This window comes from Rhineura floridana, chromosome 10 (assembly GCF_030035675.1).
Source record: "Rhineura floridana isolate rRhiFlo1 chromosome 10, rRhiFlo1.hap2, whole genome shotgun sequence".
NCBI lineage: Eukaryota > Metazoa > Chordata > Lepidosauria > Squamata > Rhineuridae > Rhineura > Rhineura floridana.
The window spans coordinates 51,223,118-51,249,065 of record NC_084489.1 but is presented as its reverse complement, the minus strand read 5'-3'; the positions used below and the strand labels follow the sequence as shown (position 1 = coordinate 51,249,065).

Sequence of the window (25,948 nt, the reverse complement as noted above, 5' to 3'; positions counted from 1 at the left end):
TCGGTGCACATTGATATCACCCAAGATGGTGGTGAGTGCATCAACCCCTTAGGGATGCCGCTGCTTCCATCTTGGGTGATGGCAGGCATGCTCATGCATCACACTAACATGACAGATAGGTGAGGCAGGTGGGGGGATTGCCTGGGAGCTCCCTCTCCACAATTTGCAGCAGTGGCCGTCACCCTGAGGGGGGGCATAGGAGCCTCTGTAGGCCATAGGGACCCTTGCCCAGGGCCCAACCTGGCTGCATACTGGTGTCAGGCCTGCTCAGTTGCATCAATCCACCACAAAAACCTGCACAAATAGTTGTGTCTTCAGAGGCGCATTCTGCAGAGAAGAGGTTATTCCACAGATATGGCCCTGTCCTGTGTTCCTGCTCAGTATACTTTACTCAATGGTGAGACAAAAAGAAGGGCCTCTCCTGCAAATTTTAATATAAGGGCAGGCTGGTACAGGGAGAGATGCTTTATCAGGATGGTTTGCGTAAAAGTCAGATGATGAAGAAACATTCACACCATACATTTAAAGCACATTTAAAGCACATCCCTTCCCCAAAGAGTCACAGCGCTACAATTCCTAGCACTCTTAACAAAGCTACAGATCCTGGATATGACTATGGAGTGGTTCCCCCAACTACTTTTATTCATCATTTCATCTGGGGGGAGAATATCGTTAGCGCAGGATAGATTAGGATTGATGGGTTTTCTTTAGTAAATCTTTATGTTCCCTAGGAGTTTATTGCATGTTCAAAAGAAAGCATTTTTAAATGGAACTCAGATAAAATAATTTACAAAGTTATGAAGATACCGTGGTCAAAGTAAATACTTCTATTTGTCAACTATAAGTTAAGACTGAATCTCCTGCCCTACATTTACTGCAATTTTGCAGTATGAATGCAATTTTGTCTAATTTTTGCAAGGCAATTTTTCCTAAAAACAATGCCTTTTGTATGCCATGTTCACTAATATAAGCATTTGTATGCACACTTTATCCTAGTACATGTTTTGTACATGTTACTTGGCTGGAGAATTGTATTGCAATATTCAGAGAAATGTGAATTTTGAAGGATGGCAGCGTTTTGGTTCTCATATTGTTTTGGAAAGTGCAAATTAGGTAGGTTCAAATTTAATTTTTCCCCCATCCTACTGCCACTAGGGACAGCTATCAGCTGGTAGCAGTGGCTTGTTCCTTTAAGATTTCATAGCCTGCCTTTCATTCGGACATTTAGTCACATGTGGAGCAGCCATTGCATCTAAAGAAATATCTGTAGCACTAAAACCATGATTTAAGGTTCAAAAACACTTTAAAAAAATCACAGGCAGAGCAATCCAAATGTCAGGAAGCCGGTGGAGGAGGGGCCGGCAGAGGAGGGGCCAGCAGAGGAGGAGCCGGTGGAAAGCTCCATGGGATCCTCCTCCTGCTCAGGAGCTGCCGGCCTGGCTGGGAAGCACCAGCTCTGAAAAACAGGCCTCCCAGAGAGTAAGTGCTTCCCATAGGCCACAATGGGAAATAAATAAAATTATTGTTGTGAGTTTGGGGATTGAAATGGATAATTTCTATGAGTCCCCTTCTAGCCTCTGATTTGGACTCCTGGGCCTTGGAGTAAGAAACTCGCTCTGCTGGTCAGATGAGTTTCTTTTGTTAAGCTAATAAAGTGGCCAGGTTTGTTAATGGGTCTATCAGGTGCCCAGCAACTGGTGAATGGGCCAGGAAGATCCTTTTGTCATTGAAACTCTTCAGGAGAGCCTCCCCCCCCCTCCTGGCAGCTAGGAGAGGTTTGTGTTTTTAGTGTGTGTTGGGTTGTGTTAGAGCAGCCTTTCCCAACCAGTGTGCCTCCAGATGTTGTTGGACTACAACTCCCATCAGCCTCAGCCAGCATTGCCAATGGTCAGGAAAGATGGGAGTTGTGGTCCCACAACATCTGGAGGCACACTGGTTGGGAAAGGCTGTGTTAGAGAATGGCTGGGGACTGGAAGCAGGCAGAGAGACTGGCTCTCTGCATCATGGCTTTAGGATGCTTCCTGTAACACTGATGGAAACCTGGGTATTGGACTGCTGATGCCTTGAACCCCTCCATCCTGAGCTCAGGTTGGAATGTGTGTAAATAAATAAACCATATTTCATAAAAACACCACAGTCTCCACTGACCTTCTTCCCAAGGAAACCAAACCCAGGGTGAGCGCAGGGACCCTAGGAAATCTCACTGCTCGGAGATTGGGGAGGTGCGCAACATTATTTTGGCCAGTACAGTTTGCAGGGGAATTTCTGCCATGGCCCTGCCATGCTCCCTTTCCAGGGCTTCTGTCAGCCCTCTGTCCGCCAGGCTGGCCGTCCCCAGTGGACCCCTGGTGGTCCTGGCAGACTCCTGGCAGTGCCATGGCTCAGCAGTGATGGAAGGCTGCAGCTGGCAAAGGCCGACAGAGCCTGGCACAGCCGGGAGCCTGCCAGTGCAGCCGGGGATCCACAGCATCCAGCTCACCCCAGCCCAGTGGAAAGGTGAGTTGGATTGCACCCTTAGATGACTGGGCTTCTATCTAGACTTCCTTCTATTAACTTTAATGGAGGAAATAGACCACGTTTTTGATAGTAGGCTATAAATTAAGTCATTTGATTGAGGCAGTATTCACCTCTCTTCCCCCCTCCCCATTTTCTCAGTTTACAGGAAACTAGTATGCACAAATGCGTATTTTCAATTTAGCCTTTATCACAAAACAAAACACTATCTGTATCCAGTCCAATGGTTTTTATCAACAATTGTGAGCCATCTCCTGTTGGGCTAGAGGTTATTCACATTGGGAACACTATAATCAAATTGTGTAAACCAATTACCTTCACAGCTTGCCGCATGCAAAATGAGTATCTCTTCTTTGTCTGCCGCCATTTGCTTGTCATTTTGTGTTTTGAATTGTCTAGGATTTGTAGGTAATGCTGGGGCGGGGGAACACCCAAATAAGATGATGTTTGTGTGATTTCACAGGGATTCTAAAAATCACTTGATACTTTAGATCAGTAGTTCTCAAATGTTTTTTCTCCACAGACCGCCTGGAAGTTGCTGAGGGTCTTGGCGGACCATTTCATTATTTTTCTGTTGCTGTAGTAACTGGAATGTGTTGTGGTAGATGCTGTATAATTTTATTTTTGCTGCATTATTGCTAATTGTATATTAATGGCTTCTTTTATTTCTTGTGTTTTTTATTGTATTACAAATTAAATTTCATAGAATTCAAATTCCAAGTGTTCTTCAGTCATGCCATGGACTACCTGAATGAAGCTCGCTGACCGCTGGCCCACAGACCACAGTTTGGGAACCCCTGCTTTAGATAAAGTTTGTATGTTACATAGTATACGTTCCTATAGTAATGTGGCCATTCCTACTTTTAGGCAGAGTAGGCAGATGCCTCAGGTAGCTGATCTGGGGTGTCATGAAAGGGCAGCAAATTTTTAGTGAGTTTTTACTTTCAAGAAGTGACGCTTGTGGGATTTTCTGTCTCAGTTGCTATCATAACTTGACCAGCCTTGGATACGACAGATCTTGAGAGAGAGGGTCACCATTTGCAATCCCACCTCAGGCACCAAAATATATTGGGTTGACCCTGATATTGTACAGAAGCATCCATATATCTACTGAAGGCAATGCAGCTGAAGGTCTTTTGAATTCTCATGAAGTTAAATCAACAAGGACTGCTGAGTAATAAAGAGCATCAGCTACATGAAGGACTCTGGTGGAGGAAAGAATATGAAGAATAAGGCTACATCTTCCCCATAACCCCTTGTTTCACTTCATCTCTTTCTGATTTTGACTTGTCCCTTTCATTTGTTCTTCATTCAAGCTGCACTTGTCTTTGTCTATTTTTGCAGTACAAATGGAGGAAAGATCAGTACAAGACCAAAATATGTAAGTTGCGTTGGAGCAAGCGGCACATCTAAATGAAGAAAGAACAGAGTCTCTCAACTGATATTTTTTAATAGGTGAAACAATGGTCTTTTAACTAATCAACTGATTGGTTTTAAACGCTACCACTTGAATACAAGTGCCCCCCTTTTTTTGGATGTATTGAAGAAACTATGTGATAACCTAGAAATTAATAAACCAAAGCTACCTCTCATTAGAAGGAAATACCATCTTTAATATGTTCTTTGTCATTCCTTATTACAGCAACATGCCAGAATTAAAATAGCCATAGAATTCAGCAAGTGCCTTTAACTTTCAGCACAACCAATTAAAATTGACCTCCACCAATTAATTAACTAAAAGTGACAAGTCCAAGTGATTAAAGCTTGCAGTCCTCATAAATACGCAGTACGTATTTTTTACTAGAAGTTGGCCCCATGTACTGACAGAGTACATAATCCTGTTTACAGGGCAGATGATTGCCAAGTGAGTGCACATCCCAGTATAGATCCATGCACTGTCTTAGGCCACATTCACACTGTACATTTATTCCACTATTATTCCACTTTAAACAGTCATGGTTTCCCCCACAGAATCCTGGGAAATGTAGTTTGTGAAGGGTACTGAGAGTTGTTAGGAGGCCCCTGTTCCCCTCACAGAACTGCAATTCCCAGAGTTCCCTGGAAAGAGGGATTGATTGGTAAACCATATGGGGAATTGTAGCTCTATGAGGAGACTAGGGGTTTCCTAACAACTCTCAGTACCCTTCACAAACTACATTTCCCAGAATTCTTTGGGGGAAGAAGGGCTGTTTACAGTGGAATAATAGTGGAATAAATGTATGGTGTGAATGTGGCCTTACACATGATGTGATATTTCTCTTGACTATTAGTCAAGAGAAATATTATCACATCATATGTGAGACAGTGCATGGTTAGTGCATGGTTTTTAGAAGGATTTTTGGTAATGCTACAATTTCTCCCAGTTCAGCAGAAACAAAAAGTCAAATTCAGAAATGGCCTTAATATGATGCTCATATATACATTTGTTTGAATCTAGCATTTCCTTTCAAACACAGCAGTTTCAAGGTGCATATGGTGTGTATTGCATGTGTAAGCTTGTACTGTCAAGTGACATGGAACTCAAACTAGGAACTCTGGGAGTCAGGTGTCAGCTTCTATACTTAACTCACTATTAGAATGGGCACTTTCAAATCACTAGAAAAGAGGGCAAAAGGAGACACAAATTTGCATTAAAGTTTGCATATGCTGATTTATATGTATAAATGCAAATTTAAAAATAATTCCTATTATTTGGAAAGAATAATAATTCCTGTTATTTGGAAAGAAACATAATACATCTCACCATAGTAGAAAGACTGTGGCCAGGTGATCTGTGTGCCTGCTCAGTCTGCTATCCAGATGTTAACTATTGCTGGTCAACTTCAGATCCCTTGCTCTTCCCTTCTTTGCCCATGTAGCCCAGTAGTGTTTGCTCTGGCTTGCAGCAACTTTCCAGACCCTCAGGCAGAGAGGGCTCTTTCCATTACCTGCTACCTAATCCTTTTAATGGAAGATTCCAGGAAAAGAGGAGACTCAGTATCTGCAAAGGGATGTGATGTCCTTTTCATTGAAATGAACAAGGAAGCCAATTAACATAAAGGAGAGGAGCTCTTTTTAATCTCTGGGGCTAATCTCTGCAATCAAGTCAATGACAAAGACATTTGTTTCCAATATGTTTACAACTGGTACTCAGTTACATGTGGGAAAGTCTGAACACTTTCTCCCTTGATTTTGGAAGGTATTCTCTGTATCAAGTTTCAGATTGTAATAGTCCCTGTAATCCTTTGTATATAGCCCAAAAAAAGAGAAGGAAATATTCTCTTCTTCTTCTTCTTTGTAAAACTTTAAAAGCAGCCTTTGCTAATTTCAGAGTTTCATGTCTGAGTGCAGTCAATAATATGTGTGTATTGTTCACCATCTGTACCCAAACCAATCAATTCAGCAATAAAATATCATGCTGTATTCATCCCAACCATATCATCAGAAACTCAGGATTATACTGAGTGAAGTCTTTTCAAATCTGCACACATGAAGCCTGCAATTATTTTATTACTCAATGTACGTACATGAAGATAAGTAATGATTATTCAGAGTTCTCTTATGGACGAGAAAGTCAGTTAATGTTCAGAGACAGCTCATTTTGCCATTTTATGGAGATGTAATGTGGAATTATTTGTCTCCTCTGAACAATCCTGTTCTCTGCTATGATCTGATAATAGCAAGTTTCGCTTGCTTCTTCGCTGAAAGACAAAAGTGTATCAAAAACAGTGTTGGAGTTACTGTTTTACTGGTTAATCACCAGTTGTGCTAAGTTTAGACTTGAGTCATAATTTGTTGCCAGGAGAAGGTGAAACCATATGCGAAGATGATTCAGAGATGCTGATGTGCAACAAAGCATTGCATTCAAGAGAGTGCCACAGAGGAAAACTCTTCATGCATATCTGCAGTGAGAGATGGATGGAAAGGTGAACCATTATCGATCCTTGTAGGTATGCTGGAGTAGGGATGGGGGAGAAATCTGAGAAGTTCTCATGTAGGGCCCCAATCTTTTATATTGCACATTCATGATGATTTCTGTTCATGATGCTATTAGGGTGGTCATATGCAATCCTACTTTCAATACTGTTCGTGCCTGCAAAGGTTTTAAGGCGGTCACACTGCTTTATTTTCCAATCAGTGCATATCCCGTAACTTTCTGCTTTTTGTACAAGCAATGTTCTGGTTTATTTTTGTTCCATTTTTTATTGTGCTATAGCTCATCCAGACAGCAATAATGGATGCATCTGCACTATTCATTTAAAGCAGCAACATACCATTTTAAACAGTCATGTTTCCCCCTCCCCAAGAATCCTGGGAACTGTCATTTCTTACAAGTGCTGAGACTTGTTAGGAGACTTCTATTCCCCTCACAGAGCTACAATTCCCAGTGTTCCCTGGAGAGAGGGATTGACTATTAAACTACTCTGGTTTATAATGCATTAGCGAAAATAAATACATATGTTAGTCAAAATACCTTACCAATTCCTTTGCAAAAATGTGTGTGTTGGTAAAATTGCATACAAAATGTGTACATTGGGAGAAATTCACACTAAAATCCTGATGAATTTTCATGAGGACTTTTTATTATTATTTTAAAATCACAAACTGATGTGAAAATGTAGAGAACTGCACTTAAGATTGGAAAACTGGAATTAACATATTCACCCATCCCTATGCTGGAGACATGTCTTGGCCCCCCTGAATCTCTATGGTACAAAGATGAAGAACTTGTGGCCCTCCAGCTTTTGTTAGACCCCCAGCTCCCATGAGCCTCATCCAGCAAGGCCAGTGACCAGAGGTGACGGGAATTGTATCCTATCAACATCTGGAGAGCCACAAGTCCCCCATTCCTGCTCTGGTGTGTGTGTGTGTGTGTGTGTTTCACTGCTTGACTCTCTTGGTCAGCCATAATCTAGGCCAGCCTTCCCCAACCTGGTGCCTTCCAGATATTTTGGACAACACAGCCAATAGGATGATGGGAGTTATAGCCCAAACATTTGAAGGGCATCATGTTGGTCTAGGATGGGTTGTAGTTGAAAGAAAGGTTGTTGGTAGTGCAACTGCCCGATTCTTAATTCTTAGTTCAGGCTTTCTAAGAGCTTAAATACATAAATATGTATGGCCCTTGAACCCACATATAAACATTGGACTGGATCCAAAAATTCTGTTCCTCTGAAGAAAGGACTCTTTCCCACAGAGGAAGAGAACCTTTGTATCCAATCCATTATAACCTTCAAGCCCTTCCTCATCTCCACTCACATCTCCCCCTTTCTATGTCCCCTTTGACTTTTGTTTTATTTCATTTCTCAAGCAGTAAATTCATCACTATTATTCACCACTGGCCCACATAATAAAATACAATAAAACCTCCTTCATGGGAATCTTGGGCATTTGAAATGCTACCTGTCCATGTTTGCTATATTATCTACCGTCAAATCAGATGTGGCCACAGTCTGTGCAGATGAACTGAGGACTGCATCCTCAGAAGAAAAGAGAGGTGAACAGACTTGTCTGTTTCTGGCCCATGCCACTTTTGCATGTGGTCATTCACAAATCCGTTTCATTCCATTTCTGTGTTAATCTCTGATTTTTTTAAAAAACAAAGGCACATGAAAAATTGCATTTTAAATACATACTTAAATAATGCATTGTTAAATATGTTTGCTCTCAAAATATACACTTCTAAATTATTTTCCCTCAAAATGTGCATGTTTAAATGCATTTTGACACAGGTTTTTGAGCTGAGAACTGCATCAGAAAATTTGGAGAACTGTGAAATCCTAAAGGTAACTACATTTGTCTGGATCAGGTAAGTTCACATCAGAATTCACAAAAACAGAATGCCTCAAGCATTCTCTGGTACAAAATAAAGCTATTCAACAAGGCCAGTAGGGAAATATGTAGGGAACTGAACAAATACTGCTGCTCTAGCAGTCACTTTTTGATGTTGGAGAATGGATTGTGGTTTTCCTTGTGGCTCTCAGGCACATTGTTACTAGACAAGATGTATGATTTAATTGCCAGCAACAAGCTGAGAGCAGACAGTTGCCTGTGCCTCTTGCTGGTACTCAAGTTGAAATAAAAGTAGATTAATAGGTGTGACACCCCAGGAGAGACTTCCCCGAAATGATCAAAGGACTGGAGCAACCTCCCTATGAAGGACAGCTTACAGCATTTGGGACTTTCTAGTTTAGAAAACTAAGGCAAGTCAGGGGGATATGATAAAGGTGTATAAAATTACAGATGGTGTGGAGGTAATGGATAGAGAGCAGTTTCTTCTCTCTCATAACACTAGAACTCCATGGATCATCCAATGAAGCTCGATGATGGAAGATTCAGGACAGACAAAAGGAAGCACTCCTTCATACAGTACATAGTATTTCTTGCCCCATGACACAGTAATGGCTACCAGCTTGGATGGCTTTAAAAGGGCTTCCCCCATGGACATCTGATTGGCCATTGTGAGAACAGAATGCTGGACTAGCTGGGCCTTCGCCTGATCTAGCAGGGCTCTTCTTATATTTGTACCCACTGGAGGAACAGCACTGGGAGGAAGCAATGATTCTCATAGAGACAATGTTCCTTGCTTGATGCTTACAAAAAAGATCGGTAGGTTGTTTCCTTATGAGTCCCAGCCTGGTAATTTATCACACATATTAATCAAGATGAATATATTGATACTGATAACCATTAATATTATATGGCTAACATAGTTGTTGCTTCACTAATGCTAATTAAGTTAATAATGAGAATAGCTAAGTGAAGTACAACAGCAAGGGTGATGAGGGGGGACACTCAACACACACACACACACACCCTACCTACCTCTCTTGTAATGTTAACAGGAGATTGATCTGCAGCAGATTAAGGTTGCAGCTGTTGGGCATTCCTGTAAGGAATTATTCTCTCTTTGCATGGCAGTGACACATTCACAATTCAAGTCCTAGTTTCATATTGAAGTACTTAGCCACCATGGCTGATGATCAGAGATGATGGAGGTTGCAGGCCAACAACATCTGGATGGCACCAGTTTCCCCATCCCTGACTGAGAGCCAATTTTAAAAACCCTAGTAGAAGAATCATGTGCAGAGAAAATACTTAGCAGCTGAATAAATTTGGGGTGAAGAATCACACATTTAGGTCTTTCTAGATTCAGGGAGAATGTTTCACAATTTTTATTTTTTGCGCAGTCATCCTACAGTTGTAACGACTGAACAAATGCGATGGCTATATCTCGCAGAGCAGCCATGATACCACTTGTGATGATAAGCGATGTAATTGTCTTGCACTAATATGGGAAGGTGTTCTTTAAGCACAGCAGGACTCATGTATATATTTATTTCAAGTAGGTTCTGGCTGTGTTCCTAAAAGCAGCTCGGAAGCAGTGCTAAAGACAAGGCTCATCCCAGAGAGAAGGAAAATGCATAGATATTGGGAATGATATTTGTTGTTTATTATATTTATATAGCGCTTGGCACTTATAAAGAACAGTGTAAGAAAAAAGATAGATCCCTGCCCTGAAGAGACTGCGGTCTAAATTTAGTCCTTCTCTCTGCATTTGCATAGGCAGGGGGACAAGCTGCTGTACAGAGGCCATGCCACCCACTCTCCTGGAAATCCCTTTGACGTCTAATTCCAGACAGCCAACCTGGTGCCTTCTGAATGTTGTTGGACTACAGCTCCCATCAGTCCCAGCCAGGATGGCCAATGGTCAAGATGGTGGGAGTTGCAGTACAAAAGCCAGAGGATACCACATTGGCTACTCCTGCTTTAGATTAAAGCAAGGATAGATCATCCTAAAATAACAGAGTGACGGGGAGTCCAGTGAACGTATGAGTTATATTCTGTACATAATCTGGAAATGAACTTGCATTGCTCAGAACAGTTTTGCCATTCCTCCATGTTTCCACATACAAACTGCTATGAACATAGACAGATAGCAGAACTATTCTGAGTAATGCAAGTTCATGTCCAGCTTGAGTACAGAGTATGATTTCAAGGAAGCAAAATGGAAGTTGAAACATCTATGACATTTAACTTTGAGGCTCTTCCAAGCAGAGAGCTGTGCAAGTGTCAAGCATACTGAATCAATGCTTGACCTTGACACCTGCGGCCCACGCAAAGGCAGTGCCAATCTCTGTGGGATCAAACAGACTTTGCACTGCTTTGAGCAACAATTAATTCTGCCCCTTCAAAACAGAGCAGCTGCAGCAGCCAGGTGTGCTGGGCTGCTACATTGATTTGAATGCAGTGTCCATTTCTCGGATAGGAGTCTGATCTTTTTCCATTACTCCATTTGGTTTCGCTGTCCAAAACCATTTGTGATTGGCATGGTGCTTGTGCTGGGAATTAGATCAAGTGAACTCTGTCACCTCCATTTTTATTTTTTATGGCAGTCTAGTTTCTGGGTGGGCAGGTCCTTGGCCTTTAAAGAAAAGCAAAACAAATCACTGACAATTCTTACTTGCTCCCTTTTAAACAGAATTCTTTCGGAAGCAGAAGGGCATGGAGAAAGAGATTGTGGTCTTATAAAAATTTTTTTAAAGTATATAAAGACCAGGAGAGCAATCCTAATAGGGGCTGGGGAGGCATGGTGGTGAATGCTCAGCTGCATTTGAAGCCCTGGTGGATGCAGCAGAGGGGGTGGTTTTCCATCCTTTTTTGCTATACTAGCTCCAGGATGGCACAGTAGAGGGGTTCAATGATTGGCCTCTTAGGGAAACTCCACTGATCTACCCCCAAATGCCACATTTTGGGGTGTCACTAGCCACTGGTGGTAGCTTCCTGCCTGCCATGGCAGAGACCCCTTCCCCAGAAGCTGGCAGATGGTGACCTGTGTGCCATCCAAATCCCCTCTCCATCCATCAGTAGCAGACAGCTAGGATTATACCCTCTGAGCAGTTATACAATTTCACCTGTAAAGAAATATACTGTATATTTGTTCATAACCCTCCCTCGCTCACTGAAATCAATGGAACTGAAAAGTGCTTAGCTTTAGCTGAATCGTGCTCACTGCAAAAACCGTTTTGTTTTTTTTTAAGATTTATTCAAAGGTTCAAGGGCTGTGCCTAACACACACCCTGTTCTGATCTGTACAGATTTCTTGGTATCCTGGCTATAATGGTATATAAAAAGTGTTTTGGGGGAGAGGACATGTAATAGGGCTGTTGGAAAGTAGGATGTTCATTCTTATGGCAGCAGTCTAGTGAGCATGATAGCAGGAAAGATGGCATTCCTGAGCACTGAAAGCTGCCAAGGAAACTCTTTAAAACAGTTACCATCATGCAGATACTTTTATTCTGATGGAAAAACAGGGGAAAGAGAGGCTTTTTGCTGTAATTAATGCAACTCAGGATTGGCTTCTCACTCGTGCTAAACGTGGCTTGCATTAATCACCTGGAAGTAGCAATCATCCTTGTTCTTGTGAATCGACATATATACACACATATCAAAAGGCATCCCTATTTACCTGTAAAAAGAGGAGGACTGGTATTCCAGTGTCATTTCCAAATCAGATGGGACAATTCTTTCTCAAAGCAGGTTGCTGCTGTAGCTCCAAGACTGCATCCTTTGTGGATGCTGCTATTCAGCCAGTTATTCCCACCTGTTCTTTCCTGAAATCTCAGCATCAACAAGCTACTTTCTTCTGTGAAGTATGAGCCATATGCTTATCATTTACTTCATAGGGTCATAATATTACTATTAGCATAAGAATGTCCCCCACAAAGAGCAACTTTGAAGCCGCTGTTGTTATCCAGACCTTCAAATTAAACCCAAGACCTGTTCAAATCCACTGCATTTGTTGTAACAACTGAACCATAAAATGACATTTTCAGAAAATGTTTCAGAGTATGATCACATGAAGGACACATCCAGACCAGCCTAATTCATTTTCATGATATTTCAGTTTTGTTTCTCTCTTTTGCGATACTAACCTTTCCATGTTTCTCCTGCTTTCATAATTTTCTTCTCATGGAATTGAAGCCTTTTTTAAAAAAAAATAATGCTAAACAGGGTCAGTGTCAGACTTTAATGGGCCTTTGGCACGGTGCTGCTGATGGGCCCTAGCTGAGCACCACCCTGGGCCCCTGCCTGATGTCGGTGACACTTCTGCAGCCCCCACCTACCAACCCCAGTTCCCACCTTGTGTAGCATGGCTGTTTCCCATCAGCTGCTCACTTCACACCCCTTCATCTCCATAGACATTTTTTTCCCTTGGCCTATTGCAGGAGCCAAATTGGTGTTTGGCTCCATTTTATGGCACATGGGCACCTGACATTGCATCCTGGGAAATCTAACATGGCAGTCACCTGGTGCAGAATGGAGCAGAGTGTTGGCTCAGCACCCATAAGTGCTGCCCATTAATGGTGCTGCCACTGCCATATAAACACCTCTGTGGGGAGCAGGGGAGGAGGTGTGTGTCTGGCAGGCCTTTTGAGCCTCTAGGCCCTCAGCAGGTGTCCAATAATGCTGAAGCCTAATGACAGCCGTGATACTAATTTCATGTATTCTACTATTAACTGTCTCCCATTTTTGCTCTGCTAAAGAGTCAGAGTCACTATTAGCATAGAGATGTAAATAATCAACATGATATTGTAACACTCATCCTAGTTCTCTGAGTGGTGAGTAGTCCCAGAAGCACAGCGCTTAGCCCACGTTGGTTTCCTTTGAAGAAAGTCACTGGAGGCAAGGGATGGGCGTATCGGTCCATTTCGGTTTCTCCAAGTTTCTCATTTTTCCAATCTTAAGTTGAGTTCTCCACAATTCCACATCAGTTTGCAAGTTTGTTCTATTTCTTTTTTTTAAAAAAGTTCTCATGGTCATTCATTAGTTAATTTTTCTTAATAGGCACATTTTTGTGTGCAATTTAATTTAAGGTACACAGTTTTGCAAGGGCGTTTCACTAATACATTTTTGTATGTTATTTTCATGAATATATGCACTTTTATGCACATTTTACCCTACTGTACATTTTTCTACATATCACTTGGCTGGAGAACGGCATTGCCAAATTTGGAAAAATGCAAATTTCAAAGGATGACTGGGTTTTGTTGTGTGTATTGTTTGGTAAATGTGAATTTGGTGGGTTCACCTTTAAATGTGAACTGAAGTGAATTTCTTCCCCATCCCTAGTGGAGGCTTATGACAATTTTTAATATTTGAGTTTATTTACAAATTTACAGGTTTAACTGAGGTGGAGAAATTTCTTAAATGCACTAACAAACCACCAAGTCCGTTGCTAAAGACAGCCAACACCTTAAAAATGCTTACCGAGCCCAAATTCAGCTCTCTGTCACAAGCATCTTGCTCCCTCTTTCATAGAGGGGGGAATCCAGATGAGTCATAAGAAGAGTCCTGCTGGATCAGACCCATTTTACCTCATAGAGGCCAACTAGACAAGCAGGACATTTGTGCAACACACTCTCCCACTGTAATTCTCTAGCAACTGGTATTCTAAGACATACTTGCCTCTGATACAGAAGTAAGTCCACTGATAGCCTTATCCTCCAAGACTTTGTGTAACCCCCTTTTAAATCCACCCGAGTTGGTGACCATAACTACATCTTGTGAGAATGAATGCCATAGTCAAGCAATGAGTGGCGTGAGGAAGGTCTGCCCCAAATCCTTTGACTTTTGGACTCATTGGATGCCCTCGAGTTCTAATATTATGCGAGATGGAGAAAAAGCTTCTCTCTATCCACTTTCTCCATGCCATGTATAATTTTATTCACCTCTTCCCTCCCATCACTGGAACATCAGGGCTATTAACACTTGTCAAGTTACAGAGGCTGGCCAAGTATTAACTTGGGACAACCTACACAGATGACCTTACTCAAAGAAATTTGTTAGGAAACCCATAACAATATCAAACAACATGATAAAATATTTTTATAATAGCATCAGCAAACAGAACAGATTAATAGTTCAGCTTTCTCCAAAGGCCTCCTTAAACAGATAGGTCTTAACCAGGCGAGATGCATTGATGGTGTCTCTTGAGAGGCCATTCATTATAACCACCACTGCAAAAATGTTCCTCATGCCCAACTGCCAAATCTTTATCAATTGCACCTCTATACAGCCAAATATACTGACAACATGCCAAACTGAGCACAAAGCTATGAATTAATCAGTTACGGCTCTGAATACTGCAATACTGTATACATATTTTATTCAATTTTGTGGGGCAAAAACCTACCACCAGTGAGTTTTCATTGTAGAATTTACACATAAGTAGACCTATAGGTCCCCAAATTCCAGCCAGTTACCACTTAACCGTTTTTCTTCTGGAAACAAAAAATCATCTGTGGCATAAAATGTCCCAGAAGTGCATTGGGGTGTATATTACTAACCCAGCCAATGTTAGTGGACTGGGGTAGTAAAAATACCCCATTGTTTTTTTAATAGAAAAATGGTCAGGGATACTGCAGTCAAATGCACAGAAACATTCTACCTCCTCTGAATAAGTGTTTTCAGGCTCTGGGTGTTTGAGTATTGTCAAGCACAATTTTTCTGACACCACAGGCAGAAATGTTATCTAGGGTCAAGATATCTGCTCACCATACATTAGAAATCTCATACGGGTAGAAAATACACCCCAAAAACCATTAGTATGATTTTTTTTCCTCGGCAATGGATGAAGGTGTTAAGTTCCATCAAACTTAATGAGACTTATATCTGAGCAGGCACACATAGGATTCCACTGTCAAACTAGCAAAACCCATCATTATTGATGGACAAATGAGAGTCAGAGAGTGGACCTTTTATTGCAGGGTCTGCCAATGGGGCATAATGCATCCTTAAGGGCTCTGAACATTCAAACATGCCACAAAAGGCCAGTGAATAACAGATTGTGTGTGTGATTCACTGTGAGCAGAAATCTAAATTCTGAAACACTAGGTTGGCCATCACTCTACAGTTTGTACAGTGGTCTCCAGTCTTCCCCTGCTCCAGACCCTTTTACGCCCGTGGACACATTTTCAAATCAGAGAGGTTGTAGAGGATACCACATGCATGCCACAACTCTCCCCTCCCCAGCTGTAACCCCCTCCCCTGAAATCAGTCCTGCACTGTGATTAAGATTGAAAAATAACGTCTATTGACTAAAGAGGGCTTATTTCAAGCCTAATTTCAGTGGGGAAATTAGATATAAAGGAAGTCCTCTGCAGGTATGTGTGCCCATAGTTACCATGTGTGGCATGACTACAAATTATCAATATGAAAGGGAATGTCTCTAAATTAAAAATTATCTCTACTTCGACAACTTTTCAGAAAAAGCACTTATGCCAGTGTTCAAGCCATTAGATGACAACACCACATGGACACTACATGTAGACTGAGGAACCTGCATGGAGATGGGTGGTGGGTGGACTCAATCTACTGGGAAATTCTCTTGTGAAAACCCAAACAAAGGTCAGTGATCCAGAACTGTAGAGTTTGCATATAATCTATTAATTTAATGTACTCTAAAATAAAACTAAAACTGTTAAGATATTAATGTTTGATCAGTGTTCACTGGACAGAAACAAATGGAATATGTTGTGTTGTCCAGCAGGAATTAATTCTACAAATTACAATTACATTCTCTTTTTCCCAAATCTTGTGCTGCATAATGATATTTTCAAAATAACCATCTTCCATTTCTTTCATTGCTTTTCTCTTAAGCAATATAAGAATATTTCACAGGCTATTAAACACAGCATGACTGAGCATATGTACATGGTGATTTGAATGCAAATAACAGGAATGTATCTAAAATAATCTTAGGTTAATCTAATTTAATCAACCACCTTTGTTGCTGGGTACCTTTCATTCCAGCTTTGATTTGCAAGCAAATTACTCTCTCAGGCAGGAAAGAATTGGAACAGCTTCTGGATTTTCATCCTTTTTTTATATATTTTTCAATAAAATGTACACTTTTAAAAATTATTTTTATTTTTTATAATGGAAAATACTACAATATACATTTTAAATTGAAATAACAAGAAACAAATGAGAACAACCACATTTACAATAACATTCATCTTTCAACCTGAGAGCACTTCAGTCCTAAAAAGGATGAGTAAAGTGGAGGGAACATTGGGGGATAGAATGTATCAGAGAAATAAAACTATGAGTGGTTGAGAAAGAATGCAAGAAGACATGGAAGGGAGACTAACGGAGAGAAGAGGGAGGAGGGATGAAGAAATAAGCATCTATGTGTGTATATATATATTACAAGCAATGCCAAACAAAGTTGCTGTTAGCAGGAGTTAGAGCATGGAAAGAATGATCAGTAACATATGTTATAAACGACCACCAAATTGCAGCATAGTCTTTCAGCTCAGCTTCGTCTCGTAAGGCTCTGAGGTGGTGGTGAGTTTTTCTGACAAAGCTATGTGAAGTGAGTTCTTGTACCAGTTTTCCAGATTAAAATTTGAAGCATCTTTCCACCCCTGCAAGATTACTAGTCTGGCAGCAACCAACAAATAACGTATTACGGGTTTTAAGGCTAGAACTGAGTTATCTCCACAAAACATTGACAAAAGGCAAAGTGCAGGGTCCAGGTATATTGTTTGACCAGTAATGACACTAATTTTAGAAATCATGAGGGACCAAAACCAATGGACGTTGGGACAAAGCCACCATAAATGCCAATAGGTTCCCACAGAGCCATAGCTATGCCAACAAAAACCATTGCCATCTCCTTGAATGCAGGCCAATTGGACTGGGTTGTAAAACTTCCTAACTGTTAGAGAAGTACAACAATCGAAACACTTACTGTACATAGGGAGGGAGGTGGTGGGCTGTCCAACACTGGAGGCATTCCAGAGGCAGCTGAACAGCCACTTCGGGTATAGTTTAAGTTGGATTCCTGCACTGAACAGGGGGTTGGGTTTAATGGCCTTATAGGGCCCATCCAACTCTACTGTTCTATGATTCTAACACCACTTGTGGATGATTGTTATTGATTTTTTTCCAGTGTTGACAGAGACCGAGGAAAATTGTCTTATTTATTTATTTATTGCCTTTATATACCACCACCCCCATAGCTGAAGCTCTCTGGGTGGTTTACAACAATTAATTTTGAGGACCATATTTTCAACCAGTAGGCCGTGTCAGTTTCTCAGCCAAGATCTTATTCCCAGATAGCTTTAAGGCTCATGGGTCATGTACACTGAACATCTATCTAGGAGCATCGTATAAAGTCTTGAGACCTGGTTCTGGACTTTGGATAAAGAAAGTGATAAAGCTGATTCAAAAACTGATAGGGATCTGGTTGCAAGACTGTGAATCTTGGGCTTTTTGATAAAGTGGCTGATTTGATAGATTTTGAGCCAATTAATCTTAGAACCCCTCAACCTTTCTGAGAGTTGCTGGTTGGATAAGGGCATATTTTGGTAAGTAAGGTACCTAACCCTCTATCCTGTAAGAGGTGTGCAAAAGCTTAGCTGTCCTTTGAATAGTCAGCTGGATGCAATGGTAACAGGACTAGTGGGGAGACAGAAGGCAAGAACTTTCTGGACCATTTGAGCCATATAGTTAAAGAGCATTTAGTGAAGGGATTGTCTACCTGGTTCCAATGTGATTTGAATAAGAGGGAACATATTCAGCTGAATTGGAAGCTCCTTACAGTCTTTTATCCTCACCCATTGTATATAGTGTGTTGTTGGATCATAGGAAACAACTGTCTGAGTTGGAAGGCATCAAAGTAAGTTTGCATGTGAGGGATGCTCCAACCACCAAAACAAGAATATAGGTAAAGGTTAGTTTGGTAAGTTCTTTCCCTAAAATATGCTTTTATGATTGCTTCTCAGTGCATTGTCCCCTAAGATATGAATTTCTGAATGCATTTCCCCATAAAATATGCATATGTGTGTGCATTTTTAAAACCAATCTTCATCTCAAAATTTGGAGAAGTGTGTAATTCAACTGATAGTTGTGTTCCAATTTGTATATAAGTTTGGAACTGGTGAACTAAGTTGGATTGCATTAAAATGCAGACCAAACAGATTTCTCTTTCATCCCTAATATTATCTATATATTGTATACATGCACATTTTAGTCAATGGGATGTATCCAGTGTTAGTTCTGTGCAGAGTAGAGCCACTGAAATTAATGGACGTGGCTAACTTAAGTCCATTAATTTCTATAGGTCTGTTTTGAGTAGAACTTATCTGGCTACAACCCAATGACATTTACAAGCTACAAGTCACCAAAACATCTAAACATAGACGTTTCCATCTCTTCAAAATATGTGTAATATTGTTGCAATTGCCATTGCTAAGGCTAAATTAAATTAACAACATGCTTCACATTTTGTTCTGAACAATCCATCCTAATAAAGTTGTGCCATGAATGCAACCTCTTGATATTCCTCAAGAAGTGTTATTTTCATATTCAGGAGGGAAGAGGTTTTTATTATTTGTCACTATCTATAATCTGATCAGTTTACACATACACCTTGTTCTGAACTTCTGATCCTCTGATTCTTTTCTTGGCAGATCTGCATGGAACTATCAGTAATTCATTTCTGGGATGAAGCAGAGCAAAGCAAATATAATAACTTCAAAACAGAGGCATTCCATTTGTATAGGTTAGTGGTGCAGTGGAGAACCCAACCACAGGGGGAACGGTGTTTTCCCGTGCCAAAACAAAAACTAAGCATTACATTTATAATTTGCAAACTGAGCCTTACAGAGGAAAAAGGGGAGGGAAATAATGCGAGAGACACTACAGGTATACAGAACCATGAGATGGTAGAGAATGTGAGCAAAGCATTCTTTGAAAAAACAATGTCAATCTGGAAGGTTGCTCTTAACAAGCGTTGCGTCTCCTCCAGTCTTATAATTATATGATTCTCTTTTCTGTCCAATGAAAAATGAGCTGGCAAAACAGCATGTCCAACCCTTCTATATCCAAGACCTGGATATTTTTTATTTAGCTTGCTGGCTGAGAGATGGAATAACTTTTTTCCCCTTTTCCTCTTCCTTGTTTTTGTCTCCTGTTTTACTGTTTTTTTGAGACCTTTTTGTTGAAGCATATGTTTGTTGTTGTTATGTGCCTTCAAGTCGATTACGACTTATGGCGACCCTATGAATCAGTGACCTCCAAGAGCATCTGTCCTGAACCACCCTGTTCAGATCTTGTAAGTTCAGGTCTGTGGCTTCCTTTATGGAATCAATCCATCTCTTGTTTGGCCTTCCTCTTTTTCTACTCCCTTCTGTTCTTCCCAGCATTATTGTCTTTTCTAGTGAATCATGTCTTCTCATTATGTGTCCAAAGTATGATAACCTCAGTTTCATCATTTTTGCTTCTAGTCACAGTGAGACTCTATTGAGTAATATGTAGAGGCATGCTGGTTGACACCTATAGATGAATATGATATATTATTAAAGCAAGTGCGGGAGAATCTCTGTAGGAGACTTTTGCAACTATGTATCAAAACTGATTCAATTAAAAAAAAAAGAACATTGCAGGGACACAAACACACCCACGTACAAAGTCTCCACACAGGGGAAGCCATTGACAGCCACGCTGATGTACTGTCTATAGTGAAATGTTTTGATGTTTCTGTAAAATGCAAATCACAGATTTCAAGCACAGAGAAATTCCAATGACACCTTGACATCAAACATCTCTTTATAAATGATTTCATTCTGCATTAGTAGGTAAAAAACCATGTCCTCCCATTGCAACAGGTAGGTGCAAGCTCAGTTCTGCTGATTCCCACAAGTCAAATTGCATATAGGATAAATTCATGGAGGGGATAGTGAGTTCATGCCCACCAGCTATCCCCCCCCAACCTGCCCTCATTCATGGCTTGGTGTGCATGAGCCTATGCATATATAAGCTATATGAGCATAGGCTCTGTACATGTGATCTGGAATCTGCAAAAAGTAAGGTCACCCATCCTGTAGGAAGAACCTACAAAAATACAACTTGTGCACATACAACTAGACTCTATCCAAAAAAACCCCAACAAATGTGTGCAGGCAGGAGGAGGGGACAACAGGAAATTTCACTCCCTCCTTTACATGTGCAATTCAATCAAACAAAAACTTCCTTTGTCCGATTTCCAAAGACATGATAAATCCCAGAGGGTTAGCCATGTTAGTCTGTTGCAGCAAATACAACCAAGAGTCTTGTGTCTTCTCCAAGAATAGTAGCACAATCCTGTACCTGTTTACTCAGCAGTAAGCTCCACTGTGCTGAGTGGGAGTTATTTCCAGATGCGTATGAATAGGATTGCACATTTAGGGCACAATCCAACTTGTATTTCATTGGGCTGAGGGGAGTTGGATATGGCGGACCCCTGGCTGAGCTGGCTGGGTCTGGCTCCGCCAGGCTTTGCTGGCAGAAACCCCTCATCTAAGCTCAGCTGCGGTGCAGCCGGGACTCTGCCAGCTCAGCTGAGGGTCCACCAGGGAAACCCAGCATGGTAGAAGGGCTGCCAGTGAAAGCCAGCATAAGGCCCAAAAAAGGGGCATTACAGAGGCGTGTTGGAGGAAGAGTTAGGGGGACTTAGATGACATCCAACTTCCATTCAGAGCGCTCCTGCCTGCCCCAATCCAGGCTAAAGTTACTCTGAGAAAAAGGTCAATCTAAGAAAATATTTACAATGGAAGTCTATGGGGAGTGCTTATTCCCGGTAGGGTATTCATGAGAGCTAGCTCTTACTTTCTGGTCCCTGTGCGCAGTTCCCAGCTGAGTCTGCATTCAGCAGGCCTAGAGGCTCCCAAAAGGCAATTGGATGCCACAGACCTTCATACCAGTTCCTCCTCTGATGGTTTTCCATGAGTTAGATTGCTCTGCCCTACTGCATTTGCATTTCACTGTAAACTATAGTTTACCATTGCATGAACAAGTCTCAGATGTGTGCACTCCCCCACTTCTCCCTCTGTGCAGCCATGAGAAACGTATCAGAAGCTTTTGAGCCCATTTTCCATTAACTGTAATTTAGCATAATATTCAAACACTTTGTTGTTGTTATGTGCCTCCAAGTCAACCACGACTTATGGCAACCTGTTTATGGTTTATTAAAACAATATGTGGTGTATTAACACAATCCAGGTTCATAAACCAAGTTTTGAAGTTGGTTTGTTACAGTAAGCCTTTGTTAAGACTCATCACAGTTGGTCCAAGTTCAAGCATTACTCTAAAGTGTAAGTAGCTACACTTCTGATCTTCTTGCGGCTGTGCCGGAGGGGAAGGGAGAGGAAAGCATGTGAGACCAAGGTGCTCACCCAAGCTCACAGACATAATAATAGACCATAGTTCATGGCTACATCCAAATGCAGCCTTATAGCGACATAACCTTTTACAGTTTAGAGCCTGCTGTTAGATGCAGGAAGTGGTATTATATGAAACACAAATGAATACAGTATCCACTTAAATGAATACGAGATACCATCAATAGTAAAGACAGTTATTGAAGATAAAATAAATCCTCTTACATGAATGAATTAATGAATATGTAACAAACAGAACCAGATTACAAGCATATTTCCTGTGACCCAGCAAAGGTACATTTGAATTGACCATTTCTATCTAATGTAAAGCCAATTAGCCCTGTTCATTGAAACTATTCACCTTTAAAATGGCTTTTTGTAGCATCTGCATTTGGGAAAAAAAAGAATATATAAACCTAACTGCTGCCTGCATCATCTGCACAATTGCTATTATAGGGGTGGGGAACTTGTGGCTCTCCAGATGTTGCTGGATGACTAACCGATTGTGAAAGATGCCCATTGGGACTGATGGAGAAGAAGGCAGAGAGGCCAAGAGTAGGTGAAGCCAGAGCCTATGACAGGCAGAGCCAGCTAATTCTAGTATTGTCCCCATCCTCCTCTCTGCTGAGTTCTACAAGGGCAACACCAAGAATAAGGAGGAGGAAGCTGGCAGACAGTGCTATCCCCTGGACTGGTTGTAAGCAAGAAGGCAGGTGAGGGTTAGCTGATGGCAGATTGAGGTTGGCGGGAGAGTGTCCCATTTGCCCAAATAAACCAGTCTCCATTGCTATCAGCCCTGACCATTGGCCATGCTGGCTGGGCCTGATGGGAGTCAAAGTCCAACAATATTAGGAGGGCCACATATTCCCCATCCCAGCCCTCTTGCTTACATTTTTTTGAACCCAGCCATTATCATGTGTCATATCTTAAACTTGGACTTTTATGTTCTTTCTTTCACCACATTTATTTATTTATTTATTTATTTAATTTAATTTATATACCGCCCTAAGCCAAAAAGGCTCTCTGGGCGGTGTACATAGAGGATAAACAAGAAAATATATGAATAGAACAAATATAAGAAAATCAAAAAGCAAAACAAACAAAGAACAAAAACCAAACAACATCAGAATATACCAGTAATGAAATACTGTTTTAAAATACACTATAAAACAATTTTTTTAAAATAGAATATTTAATTTTTTTTTAAATGCCTGGGAGTATAAAAAGGTTTTCACCTGGCGCCGAAAAGATAGCAGCGTTGGCGCCAGGCATACCTCATCGGGGAGACTATTCCACAATTCGGGGGCCACCACCGAAAAGGCCCTGGATCTAGTCACCGCCCTCCGAGCTTCTCGATGTGATGGCACTCGGAGGAGGGCCTTAGATGTCGAGCGCAGTGTACGGGTAGTTTCATATTGGGAGAGGCGTTCCACCAGGTATTGCGGTCCCATGCCGTGTAGGGCTTTATAGGTCAAAACCAGCACTTTGAATTTAGCCCGGAAACAAATAGGAAGCCAGTGCAGACGGGCCAGAACAGGTGTTATATGAGCGGACCGTCTGGTCCGCGTCAATAGTCTGGCCGCTGCATTCTGGACTAACTGTAGTTTCCGAACTATCTTCAAGGGCAGCCCAACGTAGAGCGCATTGCAGTAGTCCAACCTAGAAGTTACCAGAGCGTGAACAACTGAGGCGAGGTCATCACTGTCCAGATAGGGACGTAGCTGGGCTACCAATCGAAGATGGTAGAAAGCGTTCCGTGCCACCGAGGCCACCTGGGCCTCGAGAGACAAGGAAAGATCGAAAAGAACTCCCAAGCTACGAACCTGTTCCTTCAAGGGGAGTGTAACCCCATCAAGAACATTTCACGGCAGTACCTGAATTGGTTCCTGCTGTAGTTCTTTGTGGAATGAATTTCCCCATTCACCTATTCACCCATACAAACAAAATGGAATATATTATCTCTCGAGGATTCCCAGAGCTTCTTTTGAGTGTCACTTCAAGGAACAATGCCTCGAGTAACCCAGCAATGGAAAATTTTTTCCAGTGTTTGCATTATACACTTAGCAAGTCTTCTTTTGCCTGCTCCAACCTCATCAAAATTCATGTGGCTTAGCCCCAGGACTTATTTTCAATGAGCATATCCACCAGATCAGACAAATTACCATATTTCCAGGGACCACTATTTGCATTTTTTTTTTTAAAAAAAAGGTTCTTTCTATACATTACATTGTTGTTATATGCCTTCAAGTCGATTACGACTTATGGCGACCCTACAAATCTGTTTTGGATATATTCATAGGCTTTTCATGGTAAGAGGCATTCAGAGGTGGTTTACCATTGCCTTTCTCTAAGCCTACGGCACCCAGTATTCCCAGAGGGTCTCCCATTCAAGTACTAACCAGGCCTGACCCTGCTTAGCTTCCAAGATCAGATGAGAGCAGGTGTGTTCAGAGTAGTATGGCTGTAGACCAGAGCTTGGAAAAGTTACTTTTTTGAACTACAACTCCCATCAGCCCAATCGACAACTCCCATCAGCCCCAGCCAGCATGGCCACTGGATTGGGCTGATGGGAGTTGTAGTTCAAAAAAGTAACTTTTCCAAGCTCTGCTGTAGACATACATTACATAGGAAGGGGTTATATAGGAAGCTCTCTTATACCAAATTAGACCAGGTGTCTATCTAGCTCAGCAGTGTCTACACTGACTGGCACTAGCTCTCCCGGGTTTCAGGAAGGAGTCTTTCTCATATCTACCTGGAGATGCCAGGGATTGAACCTGAGACCTTTTACATATTGCCCTGCCACTGAACCACAGCCGTTCTGAAAGGGCAGCAAGTTGCTAGTTATTTAATCCATTACTATATTTTTACTGCACTAAAAAGAAAAAGGTACACGTTGGTTATTCTGTCTTAGGTGCCAATATATAAAACTTCACCAGCTCTGAGTAGAGTGCATCTTGGCTTGGAGAGTGTAAAGATTTATGGCAGTGCTTCAGGTAGTAAAAGGTCTTGGGCCAACACTGGGGGAAAGTGCCCAGCTGACAGCCCAAGAACTAATAAGCTTCTCATTTATCTACATGTGGAGCCAAACAGAGGAAAAAGCAGCTGTACTTTGGCTCTTAGCCTCGAGAATGCAAGAAGAGCCCTGCAGCGTCAGGCCGGTGGCCCGTCTAATCCAGCATCCTGTTCTCACAATGGCCAACCAGATGCCTAAGCAGGACCAGAATGCAATAGCACTCTCTCCACTTGTGATTCCCAGCAACTAACATACAGAGGGAATGGAAGTAGAACAGCCATTGTGGCTAGTAGCCATCAACACAGTTAGCATCTATGGCAGGAGGATAAACCCACAGACCACTTGAAAATTGCTGAGGGTCTTGGCGGGCTACTGGATGATTTTTCTGCCTGTTGTAGCAACTGTAATCTGCTGTGCTAGATAGTGTATGGTTTTAAATTGTCTTTTCATTGCTTCTTTTATTTCTTCTATATTGTATTTTATTTATTACAATTAAGTAGAATATAAGAAACAAAAGGAGCATTAACATACAATTAAAATCAATATGAATAATGAAATGGATATGCCATCTCCCATCTTCAACTACAAGTCCACAGACACATGGCAGACTATCTGAATGAGGTTTGTGGACCACAGTCTGGGAACCTCTGCTCTATAAACTTGTCTAATCCTCTTTCAAAGCCATCCAAGTGACCATCACTACTTCTTTTGGGCGCAAATTTCATCATTTAAGTAGGTGGCTGTGTGAAAAAGTACTTCCTTTCATCTGTCCTGAATCTTCCAATGTTCAGCTTCATGGATGGCCCTGAGTTCTAGTATTATGAAGAGGTTGGCCTAACCCAGCAGGGCTCTTCTTATGTAACATAGCAGGAATAAGGGACTGAGAGTTGTCATAAGAACATAACATAAGAAGAGTCTGCTAGATCAGGCCAGTGATCCATCTAATCCAGCATCCTCTTCTCACAGTGGCCAACCAGTTGCCCTTGGGAAACCCACAAGGAGGACCTGAGCACTCTCCCCTCCTGCGGTTTCCAGCAAGTGGTATTTGGAAGCATACTGCTTCCTCCTATGGAGGCACAGCATAGCTAGCATGGTTAGTAGCCACTGATTGTCTTTTCCTCCATGAATTTGTCTAATCCTTTTTTAAAGCCAATCCAGGTTGGTGGCCATCAGTGCCTCTTGTGGGAGCGAATTCAATAGTTTAACTATGTGCTGTGTGAAGAAGTACTTTCTT

General features: G+C 41.5%; 1 pseudogene; it reads right to left on the bottom strand.

Annotated features, from left to right (window-relative positions):
- Positions 1-24,051: 24,051 nt before the first annotated feature.
- Positions 24,052-24,170, bottom strand: LOC133365729 (5S ribosomal RNA; annotated as a pseudogene).
- Between the last annotated feature and the right edge of the window lie 1,778 nt (positions 24,171-25,948).